General features: G+C 43.0%; 1 long non-coding RNA gene across 1 annotated transcript in view; it reads right to left on the minus strand.

Annotated features, from left to right (window-relative positions):
• The window catches only part of LOC103275647, a 28,376-nt gene that overhangs the window by 18,107 nt on the left and 4,041 nt on the right, over positions 1–6,228 (minus strand). The window lies entirely within an intron of this gene.

Raw genomic sequence — 6,228 nt, forward strand, 5'->3', positions numbered from 1 at the left:
GCTGACCCGCTCTCACCCCCCACCCCCGTGTGCTTAGATAGACCTGGAGTTGTGGACACTAGGAAGCCTGGGATGGGGAAGCAGGGGAGAGGCCGCAGACCCCGCAGGGCTGATCTGTCCTGACCAAGGCGCTGCTTCTCAATGTCTGTGCCGCCCAGAGTTTTCGACTCAAAGTTTTTCTGGCTTTCTCCCAATTAGAAGAGAGAAAGTACTCTTAACTGAGGTTTAAAATAAAAAACCTTCCTTCTTTCCTTCCCTCCAAATCTGTCTAAAGTTGACCCCAGGTGGAGCTCCCTGGGACAGCTGGAGAAACGCGAGAGTTTTGAAGTGTGCTTCTCTCTCCCTCAACTGCCTTTTCATCTAGCCCCTCACCCCGTCCCCATCCACGGCTGGAGAGGAGCTGGGTGGAGTGGTGGGTAGGGGCACTTCCTCCCTGTACTCCCCACACTCTTAAGATTCCCAGGGCCTCCTTGTTTGAGTCACCATCCTAAAATGCGCTCTCCTCCCCACAGCCGGGTAGGTGGAGGAACTGGACTGGGGGCTCCTCGGTGGAAGAGATAGCCTCCCCTTCTAGGAGATAAAGAGGGCTGGCCAGGGAGGGGTGGCTACTGCCCTGGTCGGTGATGGACAATGGCCCGGGGCTCAGTGCACGGCCCTGGCCCTGCCCCTTCACTTCCGGTGCTCAGTTCAAACTGGACAATGCCAGCTCCGGCCAGTTCCCCTCCCCCACCACTACAACCAATTTAAAGGGACAGAGCCTGCTTTCGGAGGCATCCGCTTGCTCTGAATAAAAGCTTCTCCAAGTGTGCAGAACCTCTCGAGCTTCTCACGCTGCAGCTGCGTGTGTGTGTGTGTGTGTGTGTGTGTGTGGCGTGTGCGCACGCGCGCGTGCAATGTGTATTTGAGAGAGACGGGATGAATGGGGGTAGGGAAAGGGAAGATGAGGAGGAGAGCAAAAGATTGGAGAAATTATGTTCTTTTCTTTGTTACGGAGTGTTCTTCAAGAAAGTAAAAGTTGAATGTAAGGAATCGGAGATAAAATTTGGGGGGAGGGAATAAAAAGGACGACTGTGGCCTTTTGCTACTTGGCCTAAAATTATATATATATATTAGAGTGCCCCACTCCCAACTGAGGACTCTAATTTAGATTTTTCAGTTATCTGAGCACCTCAACCAAAGTCATTTTTATTTACGTAATCTTTCCCACCCAGGAGTCTTATCTCCCCCGTCAGCAGCGCCCTTAAAATATATTCGCTCCTTTTACCTCTCTTCCTAAGATCCAGGAACAGGTGGCTGAGATCCAGCTGAAGAATAGAGAGGGTAAAAGGAGTCTGGCTTCGCTTGATAGGTTCTCAAGTGATGTTCGGTTCCCCAGGCAGGCGCTACCGGATTCTCTGTCCAGGGTGCTGAGGGCACCGGGAGCGCTGTCCGCGGTGCTGAATCAGGCCGTACTTTGAGAATGCCTTCTTGAGTTCCGACCTCCAAGTCCTTCCAAAAAAACTGACTTTCCTCAACCTCTGTCCCCCGGTAACACTGACACACTTGAGACAAATAAAGAGATTTTTTTGAGCACTAAAGAGAAGGCATTTCCAATAGTACATGATTCTGTGAGAGTAGTCCAGGTATCTCAAGTTCCTCTTCAGAAAAATAGGTAGAACTACTAATTTGCTGTAGAAGGCGAGGAAAGAGGAGATAAAACTTTTTGTGCCGGGAGATAGAGCTACTAATTTGCTGTAGAAGGCGAGGAAAGAGGAGATAAAACTTTTGTTTTCCCTTCCACTTGGGAACTTTTTTGTCTTCTTAATAAACTCCTGCTTTCTCACCGAAATAGATAGATAGATAGATAGATAGATAGATAGATAGATAGATAGATAGATAGATAGATATAGATATAGATATAGTGTGTGTGTGTGTGTGTGTGTGTGTGTGTGTGTGTGTGCGCGCGCGCCAAAGAAAATCAGAATAGGAGAGAGACTAATCTCTGTTTTCCAATTGTTTTCTTCATTATTAACACTTTTCATATGGGTACAAGCGTTGGAGTCAGATTACCCTTGTTTGAATGTTAGCTCTACTATTTACAGCTCTGTGACCTGGGACAATTTTCTCAACATCTATATTCCTCAGTTTCCTCAACTGTCCAGTGGAAGTAATGAGAATACTGAGCTCTCAGAGATATTGCGAGAATAAAGTTAGATCATGTAGGTAAAGTTTTTTAAATAGTGCCTGACATAGTTCTTAATAATATGAACTATTCCTATTATTATAACTAATGTGCTCGTCTCTGTGATCTTGAACAAACTGGATCATTTGCTCCCTGAGGACTGGCACCATTCATGTGTTTTTTACTTCTGCATCTTTCTCCACATCGTTCCACAGTCTGGTGCCTGACCCACAGAAGTCACCCAAGAAAAGTTTCCTGAATAGACTTTAACTGAATAATGAACATTACTAAAATAATAATAATACATAATTCTCCTAGGTTGCCTCTTTCATGTCTATCCCAGAAGAACTCAGGAGGGGTTTGGAGCCTCATTAAGTTGCATATGCGGAGGAAGAGGATGCTTTAGGAAGGACACATGGCTCCCAACATAATTAATTCCTCCTCATTCTCAATGGGTTTTTCCATGGGAGAGATGGGACTTTTGACCAAACCTTCTTCCTGCCCTGGGTCCCCATCTCAGGAAAAACATTCTTAGGTGCCTACTATGATCTACTCTTTGTGCTAGCTCACAAGTTCGGTGGAGGAATCAAATAAGCAATATGCAATAAGTAGTATGATGATGTAAAAAAGTTAAAAAAAAAAAGGAAGGAAGAAATATTCCTTGCCTTCCAATAAGCTATAGTCTAGTAAGGAAGACAAGATCTGATATAGCTAAGTATTGCAAGTTTCTTGCATACTGGTTTCTGAGAGTAATAATATCTAGATAAAGGGGAGAGAAAGGGACTCTTTAAACAAGGCAAAGGTGTCTAGTATAACACAGGTATTTTTTAAGTTCCTTTTGTATAATTTTATAAAAGGACTGGAAGGCATGTTAGTAATAGCAGTTCATTCAACAATTAATAAATATTTAGTGAGCAGGCATTGTTCTAAGTGTTGGGAATACATCAATGAGCAATACAAAAAAAAAAAATCCCTGCCTCTGTGAAGCATTCAGTAGATAATAATAATAACAGCTATTATTTATCAAGAATACAGGTACTTATCTCATTCAAGTCTGTCAATAACCCTGATGAATCAGTATTAAATCCCCACTTTACAGGAGAGAAAACTGAAACTTAATGAATCAATATGTCTTGCCTAATGTTGCTCAGCTAATATATGTCAGAGGTAGATTTGAACCCACACCTGTTTGACTCCAAAGTCCACATTGTTTCCACAGTTCCAGTATTTGTTATTATGACTAGTACTTTCACCATTTTACTGATGAGGAAAAAGATACAGGCAGGCAAAAAGGCTGTGGAATTAGACTATATATTAAATGTACCCAGTAAATATGGAACCCAGGCTTGTGATTTTTCTTCCCTGGGTCACGGCTCTAGCCTGTCATTTCTCCTCATCACCCTTCCCATAACATCTTGGCTTTCTAAACCAAAGAGCTGGCCAGAGTCAGAGCAGGTCCTCTTCTGGGTAATCATTTACCTCCCATTTCTGAAGTATTTTGAGAATTCTGTGGTGGAGTTCAGGGTGATCTTCCATGTGTAAAACCCGACCATCTGCTAACATGAATGATGGTGTATATCTGAGAAAAGTATTTCCCGCAACATGTCCCTCGAAATACTTGTTCCTTGGGATGTATCAACATATTACCACTTAAAAAACATTTCTAAAGTAAAACCATTTGGAAAATGGTATGTTAAACCTTTCCTATGCAAGAATTTTCAAAGTATGCTCTGTGATTCATCAGAAAGGGAATACAATGTTATGTTTCTACTTATTCATCTATTCATTCACTCACACACCTAACAAGTATTTATTGAACATCTACAATGTATCAGGCAGGACTGTTCAAAGCACTAGAGTTACAACAGTGAACGATACAGATAAAATCTCTGCCTAGAAGGGCTTACATTCTGGAAGAGAGAGATAAACAATAAACAATTAAGGAAAATGTACCGTGTATATAGTTTCAGTCTGGTAATTTGTTCTGTGATTGTGATCCTAAGAAAACCACCCAACTTTATCCTTTAAAGGTGAAATGAGTAAGTTGGATTAGTTGTTAGACAAATGTTTCTTCCAGTTGTGACATTCTAAAGTGATATGATTGTTTTGGTGTGCGTGTGTGTGTGTGTGGAGAGAGAGAGAGAGAGAGAGAGAGAGAGAGAGAGAGAGAGAGAGAAAGAGACATCCTAATTACACAGAGAAACAATCTGTTTTCACCCATATTGTCTTCTTCATCCCACTCCAGGGACTAGGGATTCCTGCATTGAGCAGGATCCTGCACCTCTTGCCTTTCAGGCCTGTTGGGCTGACAGTGGCAGGAGGAGGAAGACAAGCCAACGAAGTCCCATCCTTTCAGACTGCTCCCTATGCTGGCCCTGCTTCACAGAGCAAGATGCCAGGCACTTGCTTTCAGCAATAATGGCTTCATTAGATTGAAAGGAGACGAGAGTGACCTCGGTGAAATAGACTTCCTGACCCCAGCTGACCTCCGACCCTCACCCTGACAGCCTCTAAATCTTTTGCTTGTGACACATCCCCCACAAGGTATAGGCAGGAAGAGAAAATGATGAGCCTGCTCTAGCCCACTGTCCAGTGACTGTAACTCTCCAGGTGTCCTCTTGCAGCAGAACTCATGGCACCCAGCTGTGATTTCCCCTTATGGCTGCTGATCCTTTCAGTGATCTTTGCTGTGACGGGTCTGGTTTGTGAGTAACAGCCCACCCAACTGTCACTCACCTGTTGTCCGTTTGTTTATATGCAATGGTTGTCATGTGTCACGGAGCCAGGAGGCAGGTGTCTATCTAAATACTGCTGTTTACCAGTGCTTCTTTAATCTGGACCTTTAATTGACTCTGCTGTGATTCTGCAGTTACTGTTTATTGCAAACTGATTATATTCCAGGTGTGCACTAAGTGCTTTGTGTGTATTGTCACTTTTGGTCCTCAACTATACTAATATGTTCCCCATCTTACTGGAGAAGAAACTTAGACTTAGTGAAGTTAAGGGACTTGCCTCAACTTATAGATTGAAAGAGTGGATCCTAGGTCTAGCTCACTTCAGTATTCTTTACTTTTTTTTCAAAATACTATAGCTGAAGTAATTAATGCATGTGGTTTCAAAAATCAATTAATATTGAAAGAATTATAATGAAAAACAACTGTCCTCTGGCCATTCCAACCTCCTCCACTCCCATGAGGTAACCACTCTTCAAGCCATTTCTTCTGGATGCTATTTCTATATCTCTAAATAATTTGTATGTTTGTCTATTCTTTGATTTATTGATTTTTAGATATCATCTATTAATGTTATGCTCTGGCAAATGAGGGCTTACCTATCCTAAATGGCCCACCTCCCCTGTCCCTTTTGTCTCAGTGTAGTTAAATCATTTTCCACTACATTGATAACCAGTGTTTACACCATCATAGTTATAGAAATATGTTCATTGGGCTGGGTGCCATGGCTCATGCCTGTAATCTCAGCACTTCGGGAAGCCAAGGATGGAGAATTGCTTGAGCCCACAAGTTTGAGACCAACCTGGGCGACACAGTGAGATCTTGTCTCTACAAAAAATAAAAAAATTAGTCATGCATGGTGGTGCATGCCTGTAATCCCGGCTACTAGGGAGGCTGAGGCAGAAGGATCGCTTGAGTCCAAGAGGTCAAGGCTGCAGTGAGCCCTGATCATGCCACTGCATTCAAGACTGGACAACAGAGTGAGACCCTGACAAAAAAAGAAAGGAAGGAAGGAAAAGAAAAGAAAAAGAAAGAAATATGTTTATTGCATTGCCAAGTAATATACTAGGTATTATTTCTTTCTTTCTTTCTGTTTTTTGGAGACAGGGTCTTTTTTTTTTTTTTTTTTTTTGAGTTGGAGTCTCACTCTGTCACCCAGAATGGAATGCAGTGGCACACTCCCGGCCACCGCAGCCTCAACCTTCTGGGCTCAGGCGATCCTTCTGCCTCCACTTTCCAAGTAGCTGGAACTACAGGCATGCGCTACCACCCCCAGCTAATTTTTTTTGATTTGTTGTAGAGATGAGGTCTTGCCAAGTTGCCCAGGTGGGTCTC

The sequence above is a fragment of the Carlito syrichta genome, unplaced genomic scaffold, assembly GCF_000164805.1.
Source record: "Carlito syrichta isolate Samal-C Ts95f unplaced genomic scaffold, Tarsius_syrichta-2.0.1 Scaffold315614, whole genome shotgun sequence".
NCBI lineage: Eukaryota > Metazoa > Chordata > Mammalia > Primates > Tarsiidae > Carlito > Carlito syrichta.